Genomic DNA, 21618 nt, shown 5'->3' on the forward strand with positions numbered 1-21618 from the left:
ATAATACCACTTGACCGATGTGGAAACTGAGAGTGAGGAAAGTAAGGTAATGGGCTTCAAATCATACTGCTTGGTCACAGAAACTGAATTCAAGAGCCCCAGACATGCATACCTCCAAAACATACCTTAACCCCCAAGTTACACTTTTGTCATAAATTCCCTGGCTCTATTTTAATTCTTGATCAACTGTGAGGCAGAAGTCCCCTGCAAGATGCTACCAGGATGGCCAGTGAGGGACAGAGGTTATTAAATAGACAGGTTAGGTATTTTCTGGGTAACTGGGGTTGTAGGGGTTGGCGATAAAAAGCGAGCAGCAAATGTTACTACTGCCTTCAGGGATCGTTGCTTTAAGGCACTCACACAGGTCTGTGTTCTCAGGGTGATCCTTCTAGATTACAGAATATAATATAAATAGTAGTATCAGAAACCTTAAAACACGCAGTTACGAGAACATGGTATGACTATCTGATGACTGCCAGAGGCAGAATCATTTTATAAAAAGCACTAGAGTGAGGCTGCCTGGGTTTAAGTGCAGGCTCGTCCGCTTTCTGGATGGGTAACCCGTGGCAAGTCGCTGAACTGCTCCCAGCCTCAGTTTCTTCATTGGTGGGCTGAGGGTGATTCTCATGCCTGCCTACGTGATAGAGTCAAAGTGACACTTAAGTGAAATTATGTTTGCAAAGTGTTGGCGTATGCAGGTTCCTTACAATCCCTGTGTAAATGTTAAGCTGCTGGTTTGGTTCTGAGACATCATATGACATTCCTAAGCAAGAGAAAAACATTTTATTCCTTTTACATGGCCTCTGAGTCACTGTGTATATCTCTGCATTCATTTAATTTTAGCTGAAAGCAACATGCTTTGATTTTCTAAAAACCGTATCAGTTTCACTATAAGAATTTGGACACTCAGAAAGAACTTGACCTTGTTGCCAAAAAAAAAAAAAATCATTTAATTAATATACAGGAAATTGTATTGTGGAAAAAACTGTCATTCAATGTAGATGTTACATTTTACCTGTCCAGAGGGACTGAATAGGATTTGAAACTATTTAGCATGTTTAATGGATATCAGCAAGGTTAATTGTCTGGGGAATGGTTAGGAGGTGAATTCCTTTACGTGCCTCCCCAATTTGTGATACTGTCATAATCGTTTTCATGAGACTTGGACATAAGTCTTTATTTTAGCTGTGCTTTTTAGAGTCTCAATTTCCAGGGTAAAAATGTTATAATCAGAGGTGTTACAAATACATGCACGCTAGCAGTGCTTTCCTTATAAATTACAAATTAGTCTGTTACCAACTTGCTCTATAAGGTAGAAAAATCTCCAGACACCTCCAAAAATGTTATCAAAGGGAAATTAAAAGCTGCTTTTAAGAATATTTTTTGTCACTGTTTGGATCGTTACCCCTAAGCATGGTGAGGTGAGGGATAAGGGTAAGAAAGAACCCTGCTGATACTGTCAGGGGGCTGTGTGAGTGTGAGGTGTGTTTCTTCCTTTGGAACCATTCTTATCAGTAAATTCTTTCTTATGCTGGTTTTATGCAAGTGTTGGTATTTTTGTGGATCATTTTTACCCTGGCCTGTTTCCTTGGATGTGGAAATGGTTTTTTGTACTTTCTCTGTGCCTCCCTGCATATCAGCAGAATAGTGCCTGACGTATCACATCCCCTGACGGCTCTTCCCTTATGGTTTTCCTCGGCCCTCACTGAATTTACCCTGAAATTCATCATGCTTTGAAATTTCATCTCAGATAATGAATATCTTAGTGTCAAACACAAAAGCATCAGCAGAACAGCTTTCTGAAAAGAGAAGACTCTTGCTGGGGGATCCAGGGTGTAACTTCCTACAGCTGGCATTATTTGTTTCTTTTATTCACCCAATATATGGTGAGCACCTATCATGAGCCAGAGATGGTGCCAAGTTTGCTACTTATGATTTACATAACACCTGTCCACTCCTGGTTTTCAGTTTCCTCATATGAAAAATGGGAGTTTGGGTCAACTACGCGTGAGGATATCCTAGATTTCAGCAAATCATGTTGCATTTAATTTCATATAATCTGGCGCAGCAACATTGTCTGGACATGTCTGACAGTTGCCTGCGAAGATGATTCAAACATGGACTACTGAAGTCCAAACAGATTTGAGCTGAAGAGATTATAAAAATTCTATACAAGACTTGTTTTTAGCACTTACTCTATGCCATGAGATTTCAGAGTCCCATTTAGAACACCTTTCTGTGGTGTTATCTAGTTGTTCCGTCTGTAGTTTCTAGAGGGCTTTATTTTTTCCTTTCTGCCTCCAATAAAGCTCTTAAGAGATTATTTCATTTTACAGATGGGGAAACTGAGGAACAGAAAGGTTAACTAAGTTTCTTAAAATCACCCTGGTAGAGTAAGAAAATCTCTTTGGGTTGAGCCCTTAAAAATGCCTATGAATAAGCCTGGCTGTACTCACAGAACTTTTTACCCTGCCCTAAAGCAAACCTACTAAAAGAAACCTGCTTTAATGTTCTTTGATGCTTTTAATACATCTGAACGTGGCAGCACCGTTTTTGCCCTTCTTTTTCTAATTCAAACAGCTACCATTTTAGGAATGGTCTCCTTTTGACAGTTACTAAAGAAGAGATATGTGTTTCTCCCCTGGAGTATTTTGTTTTGCAGTCTCTTTGTTTACTTCAGCAGAATTTTACCCAAGGCCTTTGAAACTAACAAAATTGGATTGGTTGCTGTGTTCCAAACCTGTCCAGATTTAGGTCTTATTTGCCAGGTTAAAACACCCTCCCTCCACCATTACCACCACCACCAATGATGGCAAATATGGGGGTTTGAATTTTCCCTGCAATTTCTCATGGGTTGTTCTCATAACTAGGCAAATCTAATGTAAGCTAAAAGTCTATACCCTGCAGCTTCATGTCTCCAAGTGATCCCCTCAGAAAGACTTTCTTTTTAGCTTGCATATCGCTTCCCCTTTGCTTTGCTGCTAAACCCACCCCCATGTTGGCATTACTTATTCATGACACCTTTTTGGGTGTTCACCGCAGCATTTTCCTCAGCTTTAGCCTGGATTGCAGAGTTGATCTATGCCCATCCCATAGATCTGTTGTGAAGTTCAAATAGAAATAAAGTGTTTTCGAAAACATCTGGAAAACTCTACCACCCCATTGCCTAAAGAGCTATCCAGACCTTTGAGTACAACACACAATCTTCCCATTTCATTCTGCCCTTTTGCATCATCTCTTTCTGCTGTTTCCCTACCTCTCCCCAACCCCAGGCTTTCTATGAGCTTCAGTGACCCTCTCCATTTTTCTAAAAACATGCCATGTTCTTTTATATCACCACTACTTTGCAGCTGCTGGTCCTTTTGTCATCCCTACCCACCCCACCCCCCCAAGATCCAGTTGACTGCAAGTCTTCTGGGACTTCCTTGAGCCATATGTCACTTCTTCACTTTTCATTTTATTGCACTTTCTTCAAATCTGCCCTATACCTTACTATGAAGAGAAGTTATTATAATTGTGTGTATAAGTCACTCTTCCTCAATGGAAAGCAAGATCTTCAAGACAGACCTTTTTTAATGAATGTATCTTCTATTTCTCAGCTCTGCCTGGAACATAGTAGGTCCTCAACAGGCATTGGAATGGGGAAAGTGTGTGTCAATATATTGCAAAATGGATTTAATTTAGAAATAGGTAATTTTCTCCTGGTTCTTTTAGGATTTTTAAGTTCTTTTATTTGTGGTGGTTTTTAATTGTAGTTGTGATTTCCACTTGCTTGACCTGATATTTCCATGTACATAGTATATCTTAGGGATCTTCTATCCTTAATTTCTTCCTGGCAAACATAGCTATTCTTATTATCTTTCTTTCTTATGCAGGACTGTGCTTTGCAGCCTTTATTAAGTCTTCATCATTCTGACTGGGCCAGGGCTCACACACACCTAGCACATGTACTACCTCCCACCTTTCCTGCACTCTTGACAGACATCACTAGTCAATCCCAGCTCAGGAGTCCTAGAATACTCCCTGCATGTCACTCCAGAAATGTAATGTGATTGAAGAAGAATGTCATAAAATTAGTGACCACAATGAATGGTTATATTTCTGTTTCTGGGGAAGGGAGCTTTTACCTGTATTATTATTATATATCAATTTTCCATCAGACTTTACTGTGTTATTTGAAAGTAATTGAATATTGATATTAATTTATATTAGCATGGAAGCTAAAACCCATTTGCCATTTCTGGACTGGAAGATTTTTTTTTCCAGAGCTTCCAGTTACTCTTTTCAAGGTCACGACCTGATTGCTTTCAGAGAAAATACATTTAAGGACTCTCTACCTTCCTTATTTCTGAAGTATAACTTATTTGAGAGATTATGGATCTTTTATTAGAATTCTGGGAAAGTTTAACAAGCTACCAGTCTTGATCCATTAAGACTTCAGAAGTCAAGAAGCACTTCTGCAACATTTTACCACATATGGAATGTTTGGAAAGCCATTTCTATAGTTTGAATTTTGTATAAATCAATGTTAATATCCCTTGAAATTTTTAGGTTTTAAAACATTTTTGTAACAGACCACTTTTGTACCATTTTAGACTCCTAAAGGCTAGGTTTAGTGGCAAAGACCTCTTAATTGTATCTCTGACAGGTGGTGTCTTCCTACAGACAACATTTTGACGTCATTATTGTTGGTCTAACAAACAACGTATAAAAGTCTGATGGAAAATTGATTTATAACCATAATAGAGCTGGTAAAAGCTCCCTTGCCCAGAAACAAATATAATCCATATGTTGTGGTCACTAATTTTCTAACATCTTTTTTAAATTATATTACATTGTACCAGTTTCTATAATGTAACTGCAGAATTTCTTCCCAGAAAGGGATGACCACATGTACATATACATGGTCTGTATACAATTTCAGGTTGTGTTTAGATCCACTTAACTTCGTCCATGGATTAAAAGTTTAGAACCCTTCCAGAAGTGATGTAGAAGGCATTGTGACCCTAATTTTAAGTAGTGATCAGCCTCTTTTAATGACTTATAAATGGTCTTACAGGATATATTCTTCTGTCTCTGACTTCATGCAGCATGATGGTTTTGAGATATATTCTTGCTCTTGTATTAGTATGTTCATTATTATTTCTGACAAGTGTCATTGTGTGAATATGTCATAATTTTTCTTCATTCTCCTTTTGGTGGATATCTGGGCTGTTTCCAGTTGGAAAATAATAAAAAATCATGCTAATGTAAACATCTGTGAATAAATCATTGTGCAGACATTAATTTTAATTTCTTTGAGGTCAATATCAAAGAGTAGAATTGTTGAGTCATGGGGTAGGTATTTATTTACTTTCATAAGGAACCACCATATTGTTCCTTTTTTGCAATTCAGTATCTTTATTAGTAATTATATATATATTTACTGAAATATAATCAGCTTACAATGTTGTGTCAATTTCTGGTGTACAGCGTAATGCTTCAGTCATACATGAACATACATATATTTGTTTTCATATTATTCTTTATCACCCTAAGTTACTACACGATATTGAATATAGTTCCCTGTGCTATACAGTATGAACTTGTTGTTTATCTGTTTTATATGTAGTAGGTAGTATCTGAAAATCTCAAACTCCCAATTTATCTCTCCTCCCGCCCCCATAACCATAAGTTTGTTTTCTATGTCAGTGAGTCTGTTTCTGTTTTATAAGTAAGTTCATTTGTCTTTTATTTTTTAGATTCCACATGTAAGTTATAGCTATAACAGAGAGCCCAGAAATAAACCCACAAATTTGGTCAGTTAACCTTTGACAAAGGAGGCAAGAACATACAGTGGAGTAAAGACAGTCTCTTCAGCAGATGATACTGGGAAAACTGGACAGCCACATGTAAATGAAGTTAGAACACTCCCTCACACTGTACACAAAAATAAACTCAAAATGGCTTAAAGACTTAAACATAAGCCAAATGGTTCTTCAATGTAGTTCACTCCCACCCTGTATCCTCCCAAGAAATGTGTGAGAGATCCAGCTGTTCTGTCTGCCTGCTATCAACCATACTGTTAGCCTTGTTGATTTTACCCATTCTAGTTATGTGAAATTGTATCTCTTGTTTTAATTTGCATTTCCCTCTTGGCTAATGTTAAACCTTTTAACTTGTGCTTGTTGGTCATTCATGTATCTTTTGTCGAGAATCTGTTCAAGTTTTTGACCTAATACTTCTTGTGTTTTGAGTTGTAGGAGCTCTTTAAATATTCTGGATATAAGTTCTGTGTCTTTTTCATATTGCAGATAGGTTCTTCCAGTCTGTTACTTGATTTTTCATTGTCTTAATGGTGTCTTCTTAATGGCAAGAGTTTTTAATTTTGGTGAAGTCCAGTGTATTCATATTTTCAGTTTATGATCTGTGGTTTTTGTATTTACCAAAAAAGCTTGGACTGACTGACTCAAAATCACAAGGATAGTCTCCTAGGTTTTCTTCTAGAAGCTTTATGGCTCTTGGTTTTTCACTTAGGACTGTGGAATTAATTTTTCATTTTGGGCTGTTTTAGTGTCAAGTTGAACACAGTGGCTTATAGGTTCATCAGAAGTTTGACTAGTTTCCCCGACTCAAACCAAAGGCCCTCCTTGCTCTGCCCACCCTACTAGCCTCAGCAGTTGCTCTCAAGTATGAAATCATCCTGTGGAGTGTGATTCTTTTGGATTCCTTTGAGTCTGTGGCTCTTCAATGTCTTTTTTTTTTTGAATTGAAGTATAGTCAGTTTCAATGTGTCAATTTCTAGTGTACAGCACAATGTCCCAGTCATGCATATATATAAATATACATATATACACATACTCGTTTTTTTCATATTCTTTTTCATTAAAAGTTATTATAGGATATTGAATTATTGAATATAGTTCCTTGTGCTATACAGAAGAAATTTTTAAAATCTATTTTCAGATACAGTGGTTAACATTTGCAAATCTCAGACTCCTAAATTTATCCCTTCCCACTCCCTTCCCCCTGTCTGTGAGTCTGTTTCTGTTCTGTAGATGAGTTCATTAGTGACCTTTTTTTTTTTTTTAAGATTCCACATATAAGTGATAGCATATGGTATTTCTCTTTGTCTTTCTGGCTTACTACACTTAGAGTCAATGTCTTCAAAGAAAGGTGTATGCTAGTTTTAACTGACTAGTTGTTATAGTTGTAGCAAGAGTGACATTTGTTCGTGTACTTCACATCCTAACCATAAGTGAAACTTTTACTCCCCATTCTTAAATAAAAAATGACCATCTGACTTTCAGAAAATCAGTTGCAGAGGAGAGAAAAACATAATCATGATAAAAGGACAAATATTACTAATAAATGATGTGCGATCATCACAAAAAAACTAATATGAGGGCAGAAGACTATATTTAAAATGGACTTATCAGTATCCTTGATAATAGTAAGAAAGATAATGCATCTGTAAGATAAGCACAGAACAGTATAAAAAAGGAAAAATTAGTAAGAAGTATCTCTTGTAAATTAGGTAATTTTTAATCAATGAAAGGGTTGAAAAATAAAGTATAAATCTCTTAGGACATAGAAAAGACAAAATTTGGTAGAAATAAAGAGTCAACTATAGTAGATCAATGCAGAGATCCCATTAAAAGGACCTCCAGAGAAGACAGATAAATTTGGGGAGTTGGGGATATTTGACTATCAAATTTTAAAACATTGTTCTAGGGAGACAGTGAGTTAAATTTACACATTGTTCTAGGGAGACAGTGGGTTAAATTTACACATCACAAGCCAAGTGACATAAATGGAAAGTAAACAAATGTTCCTGGTGTATCAACTTCAGTTTTCAAAATTCTAAGAATAAAAGGATCTTAAAAGCTTCTGGAAGAGGGAGAAAAAAAAAACCTCCTAGAAAAAGAAATTATTTGTAAACTAGTATCAAACTTTTCATGAGCAACACTAGAGACAAGAAGAAAAACATGGAGCAGTTTCTTGTATTTTCTCAGGAAAAAACTATATTGAGCCTAGAATTCAGCTCTAAGCCAAACTGTAAATGAGAACAAGATAAAGGCATTTTTAAAGCATCAAGAACTCTGGTCGTCTTCATGCACCCTTTCTGGCTAGATTCCTGGCAATTAAGAATGAAATTTGGGAAAGAATTCTTAAAGGTATCAAGAAATGGTGACGCTAATGAAGAGCCTCTCCAGAAAGTCAAACATGATGGTTGTGCGAGTCTAAAAAGTTTTTGGTCAAAACTGAAGAAGTCCCAGAACTCTTAAGAGGCCTTCAAGCAGAAAACTGAAGCAGATTCCTACCGAGAGAGAGTTTAGCCAGCGAGTCAAATTGTTGGGATGTGAAGAAAGCTTGTGTGTTGTCTTTAAAGAAGAGAAAAGACTAACAATTTCAAACCACAGACTCAATAACAAATACCAACTCAAGAACAATAACAAAAATTGTACAAGGAAACCATGGTCCAAATCAGAAGCATAACAATAATAGCATTTAAGCTTTGTGGTCTAGGGGTTATGACATCAAATCCAAAGATAAATAAATTGCATCTTGGTGTACGATCTGCCTATCCAGTCAACAATTTACATAAGTCATCATAAACTCTCTTTTCCAGTTTTAGAATCAGCTCATAAAGCAAACACACAAGCAAGTTAACCAAATGTTATAAAACCTTGACGATGAAAGTAAGGGCAAGACTGACAGATACTTAAAGGTCACGAGCTGAAGGAAAGGTACTTGCACGAATATCTTTAATGAAATGGGAAGATGAGATATTTTTCCCCCTGGGGTTAGTGAAACAAGACAGAGTTTTAGATATGTTACTTAAAGGAACAAATACAGCTACAGAAGAATAAAATAGAGGAGTAAGTGAAATCCTTATATTTCATAGAGTTAACAGACAATATACTAAAAAGGTAGATTATGAGAAAGTATTACAAGTCTTCAGAAGTAGAGTTAGTGAGACCACCACCAGAGAATTAAGCACAAGGGCTGTTAAAGATGGCTCATGGTTTCTGGAAGCCCAGATGGGGAGAGTGAGGAAGTGAACTCTTATATTTCAGCATATTTTCTTTTTTTGCCCAGTACGTATGTTCTTTTTGGGGAAAATATTTAAAAGAAGGAATCTACTCTGGCTTCCAGGGAGATGCCTCCTGACCCTCAAATACTCATTTTGTCAGAGTATACGATTCAAAAATGATGACCATGACTCATCCAAACATGTAATGAGTCTATGTCAGAGGTTTTATTCAACTCACTAATGAATGAGAATAATAGGAAAAGAGAAAACCCAGATCAAAGAGCATTTTAAAGGAACAGAGTATCTGTGTAGTCCATCGCAAAACGTGTTTGGAAATGAACTTGAATGAGAGGCAAAACGGATTCATCCTATAGAGAAATCAAGCTGTCACCTTTAGAGGGTCTTTTCCACAGGTCATAACTCTGCATGTTAACAAGTAGCTTCTCAGAGTCTGAGCTCTCCTGAACTAGTTGAAATTGCAAAGTTGAACACTGATAAATTCTTTTAGCGTGTTACTAATCCTTAGGTGAGTTTGTTAACCCATGTCCAAGTCTAACTTTGAAAGGGCACATTTTACTCTCGATTGCCCAGTTTTAGGTAACGTTTCTTTCTAAAAAAAAAATCTCAAGTAGTATCCCAAGAAAGTTCTCCTGATCCTCTCACCATCTGATTTTTCCTTCGCCCTCTGTGTGCGTCTGCAAAGCCAACCTCTGTTCCGGCAACAACATTATGACAGTGGTTCATTTTTCCTTGCTTGCTTCCTCCCTACTGAAAAGCAAGCTTGCTGGGCACAGGCCTTCTACATGGTAAATTCTCAAGATATTTGTTGAAATAGTGATTTAACTTTAAAAAGTTATTGGCTGTCTTTATAATGCAAAGACAGGGAATTAGAGATGAGAACACAGGAGAGGAAAGATCAGCAAATGAGCAGCTAGAAGGAGAAAGCTGAACTCGCCTACACAGTCTGTTGACAGGGCAGTTTGCAAGTTGTCCCGTAAATAGCTGGGGGGAATTCTGCTGCCTTTGAATGCAGTTGCATTCAGACGTTAAAGGAAATAAAATTCACACAGGAGGACTGCCAGGTTAAATGACTTGCTGAAGCCCCATCTCTTTCTTAGATCTTTTGTAAACCTTTCATCTTAATGCCAAACATACTCTTGAATGAGACAAACGGGAAGGTTTCAGGGAGGAACTGTCTTCCTGTTTATTTCACACTTGGGGCTAGAAAATGGGATCACTTGTACTTTCTTAAAACCCATAGTCATAACTTTTTTTTCCCTGCTGGTAGAACGGCCCCTCTCCCACATGTACCAAATGCAGACATAGCACCTGGAAACTGGAATGCCTTTTGGCTTGTCCTGTTTTACTGAATACATAGAATTTCTGGTCAGCTTCAAGAGTCTAAAAAGTTATGTCTAATCAGGAGAAGATGTTGAAAAGTCCTAGCAGCTGTTTGACATCTACACTATTTTCTGTTGTATATGTCTTCCCCTGCCAGCCCCCAATTAAAGGTCTTATTTGAAGCAGCTTAGATGGACTCCTGTTGACGTAACTGAACCGTGGTCTTTCAAGTTAAACTTACTGTATACTGTGATAAACACACTGAATTCTGTCTTGGATGCTACTGTCCAGATGCTTTTGTGCATCATTCTAGCATCAAGACTGACAGCTTATCTCAGGGTGCCAGAGGCTGTGCTCCCCCCTTGGCACCCCTTTGCCAGTCTCGGACAGCCCTGGTGATGGGCTGTGCACCAGTTTAGTCCTTAAAGCTCTCCATCTTGAGTTTGATGACTAGATGGCTGTCCAGTGAAGGTCAAGTTCTAGTTTGTAAAGAGGCTGGAGAAGGGGCCAGAAATAAGGTGACATGGCAAGGTAGGGCCCATGAGGTGCTGGAGGGCTGGGCTCTGCCTGCAAGAGGCCAGCACTGCTCTGCTTCAGCCAGTGGCTTTTGGGTACGTCACTGAGCCTGCGGTGTCCGGGGCCCTCTTTCATCAGATGCCGGAAATGCAGATTTGTATATGCACTTGCCTCATTCTCAGCCTGGTCTGTGGACTAAATGAGTTGTACTGACAGACTCCATTCTCTGGGGAGCCAGTTTACTACCCAGGCCTAAGTCTTGAAAACAAAGACCTTTTTAGCTTCCTAGGTGATCTCCCTGCAATCATCCTGTTCTCTCATTCGTCTACCACACTGCAGCTGGACTGATCTTTTTAAAATGCAGGCCCAGTCACATCTTTTCTTTGTTTGAAACCCTTCAGTGGCTTCCTGTTAGAGTTAGGGTAAAGGGCAAAGGCTTTATCACAGTTTACGAGGCTCTTCCTTGTCTTCAGGGTTCCACCCCGTCACCATCCTTAATTTCATTCTTTCTCTCCCCTCTTTCTGTGACTCCTCTTGGTTTCTGTAAACTAGCACACTGGCAGCTCCAGCCTTTCACCTGTGCTCGCCTAGCACTTGGGCTGCTTCTCCACCCTGCCAGCCATATGCCTGCCCTTCATTTAGGGAACTTTTGTACACCTCTCAATGCTCAGCTTATTCTGTAAGAGGCCTTCATTAAGCCCCTCTACCGGGCTCTTCCATGCCCTTTATATGCAGGCAACGTGTCCTGATCCTCTGATGTCATCAGGTACATGAAACCCTAAATGATGGTCATAATTGCCGACCGGACTGTTGTTTTCCTTAGTGGACAGGATGATGTTTGTCTTGTTTGACGGTTTATCTTCAGCAACTGGTACAATGTCACATACGTAGTACAGGCCTTTATAAAAAGGCATTAATTTGGCATCGGATTAACAATGCCTATAGCAAGTGGGGAATAATATGAGGATGTTGGATTTCATTAGGGGAGAAACTGTGGCTTCACCACACTGATCTCTGGACTGGTGGATTCTCTTTATTATGAATCTGTTAAAAACCCGTTGATTTTGAGAGAGGAGGCAGTGCCAGGCAGCAATCTTGCTTTCTCTAATAACAATCTTGTTTTACTTTCTGAAAGATAGGTCTGTAATTGTTCTGGTTTTCCCGAAAGGCTCTCACTGATCTTTAACTTCCTCTGTGATGTGATGAACTGGAAGGACTCTCAGAAACTCTAAGGTATAGGCTAATTTCATGTAGCCTCATGGTTGCAAACTTTAGCACCTCAAAGGCTCTTAATGTTAACTGGAATAGAAAAATACAGTGCCTTCAGAAGGTAAACATTTTGGGGAAAGAAAAATATAAAACATTTTATTACTCTGCATTTAAGCTGAGAACAGGGGACATAAACCGTTAAGGAATGCAATAATATAAATCTCAGTCCATCAAGGGCAGCCAATGGGGACAGAAGCCAGAAGGAGCCAGAGAGAGAGAGGCTGAGAGAGGAACACAAGCAATTCCTGCTACTTCCCCTTTTCTCCTCCCTCCCTGGATTGACACAAGGATGAAGGTCTAAGTAAGCCACAGTTTCAGGTGTTGTTTACTGAGAATTTGGGATAGACACGTGAGCTAAGGCGGGGGTAGTAGCCTCAGTGTGCATGATAGTTCCTCCGAGGAAGCCATTGTACATGTGGATCATTTAAATCAAGTATCGGGAGCCGCTGGCCAGGGATGATTATCCATCACTTGAAACGCACACAAGTCCAAACTGAGATGTGCTGGGAGTATGAAATACACATTAGATTTTCAAGACTTAGTTGAAAAAAAAAAAAAAAAGAAATGTGAAATATCTCTAACAATTTTAACAACTTTATTGAGATATAAATTCACATACCTGTGCACTACACCTATTTTTCATATATTAAATATTGATCACCTGTTGAAAAATGGTAATATTTTGGATATATCAGGTTAAAAGATATTATTAAAAGTAGTTTCACATTTTCTTTACATTTTAATGTGACTGCTTGAAAATTAAAAATAAAATGTCTTACATTCTAGTTCTGTTGCATGGCACTGACTGAGATCATAGCTTGTTGAAGAAAATGCAACCAAAATACCTTTTGCCCAGTTAATACATATCCTTTTATTTTTGAAAATATTTTTATCGAGGTATAGCTGATGTGCAATATTATATAAGTTTCAGCTGTTCACAATTTTAAAGGTCATATTCCATTTCAAGTTATTATAAAATATTGGCTATATTCACTGTGTTGTGCAGTATATATGTGTTGCCTATCTATTGTGTACATAGTTTGTACCTCTTAATCCCCTCCCCCTTCCCTTGCCTCTCTGGTAACCACTAGTTGGTTCTCTGTATCTGTGAGTCTGTTTCTTTTTTGTTATATTCACATGTTGTCTTTTTTAGATTCTGGCAGACAAGTGGTAACATGTAGTATCTATCTTCCTCTGTCTGACGTCTTTCACTTAGCCTAATACCCTCCAAATGCAATGCGTCTTCTATTGACCAAAAATACGTTAGGAGCTCTCTTTCTCTCTGAGATAGTTAGAAAATGATCCTGGTGGGTGTTTACTAACAAAAGTATGAGAAGGAAAATGGTATAATCTCCATTTTCCAAACATGTTAAACCTCTCTGGGTATAAACACAAATCAGCGTGTTTTCATGGCACTTGCTTTTTCTAGGCGATCATGCTTAAGTTGCAAGATTGTCCTGTTCAAATGTTTCAAACCTTGTTCTGGAAGCCCTGCTGGTGTACAACTTTCTCTCTGCTCTGTGAACTGAAATGTTTCACACTTGCCAGAAAGTCTTATATCAATGACCTTGGAAAGAAACTGTCATAGTGAAGTGAATCAAAAAAAATTTTTTTTCTTTCTGCCAAAAGCAGGACTTTAGTTTCCTTACTGACAGTATTTGGGAATCCAGGACCTTACGGCGTTTTTATTATATGGACCTTGGTTTTATATAACTCTTATAAAACTGCATTTACATTTTCTTTTACTATCTTCATGAAGGAAAGTAATTAGAAATCAAGTCTTCAAGAAAATAGGCAAATATCACTGGCATTCTTTAACAATCTAAACTCTCCTGCAGTTCTGCTCCTTATGGGATTGAAATTTTTTATTCCCTTATGCTTCATGGGATCTTTGTGTTGAGTAGCCTGGCGGCAGACTGGTAGGTGACCTTGGCCTTGTCTTGGATATATTCAAGGCCAAATGAAAGGAGAGGTATGTGTATATCCAGGGGATGTCTAGGCCACACCCAAGACCATTTAAATCTGGACTAAATCCCATCATGCATTAGTATTTTCATAGCTCCTTGGGGTGCTTCCAGTGTAGCCAAGTTTGAGAACCACTGCTTCAAAGATTATCTAGCCCATATGTTTCTTGGAAAGCACTTGGAAAGCAGCAAAACACTTTTTTTAAAATTTTATTTATTTATTTATTTTTAATTGAAGTACAGTCAATTTACAATGTTGTGTTAATTTCTGGGGTATAGCATCATAATTCATGTGTCTGTGTGTGTGTGTGTATACCACTTCATATTCTTTTTTATTATAAGCCATTACAAGATATTGAATATAGTTCTCTGTGCTATACAGTAAGACCTTGTTGTTCATCTGTTTTATATATAGTAGTTAGTATCTGCACCTCACCTCTTTTTATACATGAAATACTATGAGAAAATTCCATAAAAGCTGTGCTGTTCTCTACAACAAGGCTGGCTCTGAAGCCCACCTACTTGGTCTGCCCCTTGGTCTGTACTTGAGTAGTCCCTGCAGGGCTTCTCTGAAACCACAGGGCTCCTTGAATAGCTGACTGGAAACCACTGATCTTATCTGAGATCCTCACTTGACACTCAAACCACAGTCCCATGACTTGCCCAAGAACACTTCTGTTTTCTTCTTCCTTCACCGTCGCTTTCTCGCCTCCACCCCGACTTTCTTTCCTCCCAGGGAGGACTACAGCTTCTGGGATGTGAATCAAAATTCAAGGCTGTCTTGGATTACAGTGACCTTGCCTCTCACATCCCACCCTGTTCACCTTAGCCCTCCAAGCTCTTGGAGGCAGTGAGGAAGACAGCTGAGAACTCCCTAAGCACCGGGTATTGTTGGTGGACTAAATAAATAATGTCTGACAAATATATATGTGGCCATTTTTCATATGCATGCGGATGCCACTGTGATTAATGGAAAATAAATTCATTTCAAAATGATATTTGCATACCAGCTTTTTGTCATCACACATTTTATCAATCAATAATGGCAATATTAATAACCCTTACTGAGCATTTACTGTGTGCCAGATGTAGCACTTAGTGCTTTATCTGAGTTCTTACTTTATTCAAGTACCATAAGGACCCTGAGAGGTAAGGATTATTAATTATCTCCATTAAGAATCAGAGAGGGATAAATTGGGAGTTCGGGATTTATAGGTAGTAACTACCATACATAAAATAGATAAACAACAAGGGCCTACTGTATAGCACAGGGAACTGTATTCAGTATCTTGTAATAGCGTATAATGAAAAAGAATATGAAAAGGAAGATATATATATATATATATATATATATATACACACACACACACATACATACGTACATATATATATAACTGAAGCATTATGCTATGTACCAGAAATTAACACATTGTAAACTGACTATACTTCAATTTAAAATTTTTTAAATAGAGAAAGACTTTAAAGAAAAATTAAAAAAAAAAAAAAAGGAAACAGGCAAAGAGGTCAAGTGACCATATCATTTTTCTATAACTAACACCATCTGACTCAAAAACTTTGCCCTTAACCACTCAGCAGGGCTGCATCTCAGTAGATAATTAATAATAGAATTAATTTTTTTCAACAGTCACTTTTTCTTTTTAAAGGGATCTTCATTTCAAGAGGGCTGAACATCACTCCACTGCAACATGCTGTTCCTCACACTGTTCCTGGTTTCTCTCAGTGAGCTCTGGACGTAGCTCAACCCTCTTAGGAAAGAAGGGTCAGTGGAGGGAATGTGATTAAGTGAACCAGGTCAGGTTTGCAATTTAAGTAGGTGGGAAAGCCTGTATCATCATCCTAGTTTTCTGAAACATGCTGCTCTCTGAGGCCAGCCTCTCCTAACTCCACCCCACTGCTTTTGCTAGAAATGTAACTACCAAAGTGTTTCTTTACTATTTGAGAACACAAAAATCTATCAGGAGCAAAGTGGTGAATGACTATTGGCGTTAAACTTTAGGGTCCACTTAGGGAGGGAGGGAGTCTGCAGTAGCCTGGAGTATGCATGCTCCCTCTAAACGGGGCAGCTGATAATTCAGCTCTTAAGAGAGCGTGAGCTGTCCCATGTTGCTAGGCCTTCAGTATTTTTCCGGAAAATCTGGAAAATTGGATTTTGATGTCAAATAATCAATTTTCTAATGTTGACTTGCATGATACAAAAACCGCAGAGGCCAAACAAATGATGTTTTTAATCTAGTTCTGGCTTTGGGCCTCCAGGTCACAACTTTTATTTTTAATGGGGAAGAAACAAACAAAAAAGCAAATAGGGGAAAGCAGCCCAAACCTGGTCATGTTGTGAGCCAGGCCTAGAGCCCAAAGCACAGGTGCCCAACTCCTGCAGAATTTCTGCGACTTCTGGTTCATCAGCTTCCTGGCTGCTCAGAGGCTCCTCTCGTGCTGTGCAGACTGACTTGAGCCCTCTTGGCAGTGACCAGGAGAGTTGAGATGGCACTGGGCTTCCTGCCAAGGCTCAGTTTCTCATTAACTTTAGCTTGATGAACACGTCAGTATGCAGGAAGCTGGCAGCTTTGCTGCAGAGGTAGCAGGCCTCTGAGGTAAGAGGAAACAGAAGGTAGAAGATAATGTTTTTCTGCTTCATGTGGCGGGAAAGCCTTCCGAGGAGCTATCAAAAAATCAATTGACCTGCCAAAATTCTACCAAACGGGCGTTGACCTTTTCCATATTCACCGGGGTATTCCCTCTTGATTGCTCTTTCCACCTACTTTTACCATCCCCAGCAAACTGGCAGAATCCAGAAGAGATCTTAAAGATACTTGAAATGCAACCCCTTTGTGCTGAAAATATGTGAACTGGGGCTGGGAGAGGAGAGAGAAGTTGCAAAGAGCACTCTGTCAAGTTATCCAGAGTAGTGCTAAATCTTCCTGACTGACAGTTTTTTTTGCAGGGGTTCCCAAATCTGGTTGTGTGGGAGAATACCACTGAGAGCATTAAAACCCAGCGGTGCAGCTCAGCCCCAGGCCTGCTGAATTAGAATTCCAGGGGTGAGGACCAGGAATGTGCTTTTTTATTTTTTCAGGGCCCTGGATTCCACTAAGGCAGGTCTTCCATGGACAGGTAGTTGGGAATCACTAACTTCTACCTGTGACTTGAAACCCAGGTGGGCCCCCACTGAGTTTTAGTGTAGACGTTCTTAGTGGAATTCTTGCTATTCACGGTTCTCAGTAATATGTGATTGTAAGGCAGAGTGGTTTCCTTTGGCCTTCGAAGACAAATTCAAGAAAGTAGAAATTGTTATACATTCTATAGAAATTGGTTTATTGTCTTGGAGCCCTGATACTTGCCAAGTTTTAGTTACAGTGTGCTCCAAGATTTATTGTGCTTGAGATGCTCAACCATCTTGTAAGCAACGTTCCTAAGATCTCTCTCTAAGGCAAGAATCATGAAATGGACCAAACTTACTGAAAAGCAGGTTTTTGATAAGATGTTTGAGTTGAGCCCTTGAGGTCTTTAGTGTCTTTTCTGGCCATGAATGAATAGTCATCAGTGTAGCAATAGTACGTAAACAGTAAATATGATTGCATCCCAGCTGTGTTGCTAGAACCGTGCTAAATGCTCTTACACAGATTATCTCACTTAGTGCTCATACGTGCTATGAGGTATGAGTGTACTTTTCAGCATTTTACTAAGGAGAAAACAAAGACTCAGATTATAAAATTTGCCCTGAGAAAGGCAGTTAAGAATAAGCAAAGCCAGGCACTGAACTCCAAATCTGGCCCCCTCTGCTTCTGACATCGGTCTAATGGGTGACTGTCCACTTAACATCCTTTAAGAAGACTTTCAGTCTCACCTGTTCAGAACCTCCATCCATCAGTATTCCCCCACCTCCACTTGGCCAGGGACTTTACAAAAACTGAAAGGTAGTGTTTAGTAAGAGGGAGAGACATTGTTCCGCCAATCAGGAACACCAAATGTACTCTGCATCACAAAAAACAAGAGACTTTCTTCATTCTGGGTGATTTCCCTTCATTGTGTGAGCAAAGCATTGTTCTAGCTTTGTTTCACCAACAGATTCATAACTTTGATAATTTGTGCTGCAACACAATGGATTTTGAAAGTGGAACTTTTTCTTAATGATAAGTTAAAAGTAACTATAATTAGTATAATAGTTCAGTGTTTTGACTGGGTCCTTTGCTTATATAACTTCCTGTTTGATAGGAAATATGGTGCAAACAGTTTTTTGAGCATTTGAATTTGGGAATTTTGAAATAATGTGTTACTAACATATTAACATCTGGCTTTCTATTCAAATTTTGAAATAATGTGAATTACCCAAAATAGTCATCAAGAAGTGCATAATATCAAAATTGGTGATCCAGAGGAACAGGAACCTGTATGTTTGTTATTTCTGCATCAGGATACCAGTTTAACCAGTAGCCACAGCCCTGCCCCCCCCCCAAGTCTTGCCATTATTGTGAAGGTGAATGTTCAGAAGTTGAACTTGAATTTCATAAATGCTGCAGGTAGATATTTCTCTTTGGGCTCTTCATTGTTTCTAGAACTTTTGAGGTTCCTCTAGATTTAACCTGAGGTTCCTGTTGATGGAAAGGACTGTGTGTTGGGCGCTAGTGGTTCAGATACTGAAGCTAGTGTGTTCTTTACTGAGTCACACTCTGGTCCACCATTTTTCCTCAGTAGAACAAGGGTGTTGAATTTCATCGGATTTTCTCTGAGACGCTTCCCTTCTCTAACCTATGTGTCCCCACCACTCTTAGGCAGTGTTTGGCATCTACCATTTGGGAAAGTGACTTTTTTCTGTGGAGTTAAATTGGCCAAAGAAAGGAGTTTCCCTTATTCTTCCATATTCTGAATTGGGACGCAGATGGCATACTTAAACTGAGAATGTAGGAGAGTTTAGAGTAGCCCTGAATAGTGCTGGTCTCTGGGGGAGCTACAGCCACTTCCAGTCTTGAAGGAGGAAGGGGAGGGAGTGTCAGGAAGGAAGAAATTTTCCTCTTTCCTTCTAGGTTCTTCTGGCTCTTCTAAGAATTAAATTGACATGAGACATATTAACACAATAAAATCAAACAAATTTTCATAACATGTGTACATGATAGAGACCCAGAAAAACTGAGTAACTCGCCAACATGGCCAAAGCCCTCACCTTAAATACCATCTTAGGGTAAAGATGAAAGAGGATGTTCGGGGGCAGTGGTTTGGGGTTTCAAAGAGGGAGGAAGGCATTTCACATGGAGATGGAAAGCAGATGTTTGCTGGGCCATGCAGAGGCAACAGGACACAGAGTGTACTCTGATCTCTAGGTCCTGTAGAGTTTCTCCCAGCACACACAGCTAGCCCATATTCTTTGCAGATAGCTCTATTCTGGGAAGAGACCCTCTGTCTAAATTCTTTTAGGCAGTTAGGGGGAAAGTTAAAGTTTCTTCCTTGTCTTTTTGTTCTTGATTGTGTTCAGCTTGAAATAATCGACTTGCTAAAGAGACAGTTGGGAGTGGCTGGAGTCAGAGGTATAGGTAACCTAACCCTACTCTCCTTCTGCTCCATGATCCCCTGCTAATGGCCCTTATTGACCAAACCCAGCCAGAAGTATTGAAGACCAAGGAGTCCACTGATGAAGGCCATTCAGATCAGCTCTCAGGGCACTGGGTATAATAGAGAAGGCAAGAGTCATTCTTCAATGGCAAATGGAAGAAATTCATCACCCTATTTGCTCTTATTAACCTACTTAGCAGACAGAATCAAGAATATGGAAGGGATTTCACAAACTTAGATTTGAGACTTTCTACAAATCACAAAGCATATTAGAGTGATGGAAAGAACTAGATTTGAGATCTCCTAATTCTGACTACAAGTCTTAATCTCTGCCACTACAGCTGTCATTGAACTTCACATCATCTTTATTAAATACATGGATGTGAACAATGTGATTTTTCCTTTAGCCATTCTTCAAGGTGGTACACTTTCCTATCATGGTTTCAAGAAGCAGCATGCTATCTTTGAAAAAGAATGGAATTTGGGGTTTCTATCCCAGTTCAACAACTTTTATTCGCTTATGTGACCAGCCTCGTTTCTGTTATTACAGGAATGGTAATATCTGTCCTGCCTATTTCACAAGATTATTTGAAACATCAAAGAAAGTAATCAGCTCTGTAAAATGGCATGTGCTATCTATACAAAAATCTGTGGTTGTTAATTATAAGAGTACATTCATAAATAAAAGCTGTGAATCCTTGTTAAAGAATAAAAATGTGAATTTTACTTATTTTTTGATGCTTGGAATATCTGTTGAATAGTTAATTAATTTAAACTTTAAGTTTTAAAAAGATGATCAATTTCTAATTATCAGCTCTTTGAGATTAGGTTTCAGGCAAACGAAAAACTTCTAGCCACAAAAAATGTCACTTGCATCATTTGCAAATATTTTCTCCTTTTCTATAGGTCATTCTTTTATTTTGCTTATGGTTTCCTTTGCTGAGCAAAAGCTTATAAGTTTCATTAGGTTCCATTTGTCTATTTTTTCTTCTATTTCTATTGGCTGGGTAGACTGCCCTAGAAGAACATTGCTGAGATGTTAGAAAATGTTTTGCCTGTGTTTTTCTGTATTTATAATGTCTTGCCTTATGTTTAAGTCTTTAAGCCATTTTGAGTTTATTTTTGTGTTTGGAATGTTCTAACCTCATTGGCTTACATGTGGCTTAATTCCAGAATACATAAACAGCTCATACAGCTTAATAAGAAAAAAACAAACAACCCAATCCAAAAATGGGCAGAAGACCTAAACAAACAATTCTCCAATGAAGAGATACAAATGGCACATGAAAAAATGCTCAGTATCACTAATTATCAGTGAAATACAAATCAAAACTACAATGAGGTATCACCTTACCTCAGTCAGAATGGCCATCATTCAAAGGTCCACAAAGAACAAATGCTGGAGAGGGTGTAGAGAGAAGGGAACCCTCCTACACTGCTGGTGGGAATGTAGTTTGGTGAAGCTGTTATGGAAAACAGTATGGAGAGTCCTTAAAAACTTAAAAATAGACTTACTATATGATCCAGCAATCTCACTCCTGGGCGTATAAATAGAGGGAACTCTTAATTTGAAAAGATACACGCACCTCAGTGTTCATAGCAGCACTATTTACAAGGCCAAGACATGGAAACAACCTGAATGTCCATGGACAGATGACTGGATAAAGAAGTTGTGGTATATATACAATGGAATACTACTCTGTCATAAAAAAAAGAATAAAATAAAACCAGTTGCATCAACATGGGACCTGGACATTATCTTTCTAAGTGAAGCAAACTAGAAACAGAAAGAAAAATACCATATGATATCACTCGTATGTGGAATCTAAAAAAGAAAAAAAAGACAAATGAACTTATTTATAAAACAGAAACAGACTTATAGACATAGAAAACAAAATTATGGTCCCAGTGGGGAAAGTGGATGGGAAGGGATAAATTGGGACTTGG

At 38.6% G+C, this 21618-nt stretch overlaps 1 protein-coding gene across 2 annotated transcripts in view; it reads left to right on the plus strand.

Moving 5' to 3' along the window:
- Nucleotides 1–21618, plus strand: part of SGCD (sarcoglycan delta) — an 841450-nt gene that overhangs the window by 330311 nt on the left and 489521 nt on the right. The gene's annotated exons all lie outside the window — the stretch shown is intronic.

This window comes from Camelus ferus, chromosome 3, assembly GCF_009834535.1.
Source record: "Camelus ferus isolate YT-003-E chromosome 3, BCGSAC_Cfer_1.0, whole genome shotgun sequence".
Taxonomy (NCBI): domain Eukaryota; kingdom Metazoa; phylum Chordata; class Mammalia; order Artiodactyla; family Camelidae; genus Camelus; species Camelus ferus.